Here is a 457-nt window from a genome sequence, read left to right as displayed (position 1 = left end):
TTCTCAATGCAGCAACGAGAATAAACTTAAAAAGAAAACCTGCTCTGACCACTCATTTAATTAAGTCTGTCAAATGGTTTCCTATTGTTCTCAGGATAAAGGTGAAAATCCTGACTAAGGCTTGAATTGTTTTCAATTTTCAATTGAGGGGTTATTTTAAAGCAAATAGATGAACCTGGTGAAAGGGAGAAAGAGAGTGAAGAGGGAGTGTGGAAAAGAGAGGCTTTGTAATGACTTACATGTGAGGACAGCCTGGGACCCCTTTCTCCAATCTCATCTCCTTCCATCCTTTCTTTCACTTTATGGTTGGAACACATCATAATTCCCCAACTTGTACACTATTTCAAGCCTCTGGGGTCTTACTTGGACTGCTCTGTGTCCAAGTAGAGAAGTAGAGTTCTTTATCCCTCCTTTTGGTACGGATTCAAAACCCTCTGCCTTTCTCCTTTCCTTCTTC

This window comes from Myotis brandtii, unplaced genomic scaffold (genome assembly GCF_000412655.1).
Source record: "Myotis brandtii unplaced genomic scaffold, ASM41265v1 scaffold399, whole genome shotgun sequence".
Taxonomy (NCBI): domain Eukaryota; kingdom Metazoa; phylum Chordata; class Mammalia; order Chiroptera; family Vespertilionidae; genus Myotis; species Myotis brandtii.
This window is presented reverse-complemented; position numbering follows the sequence as displayed.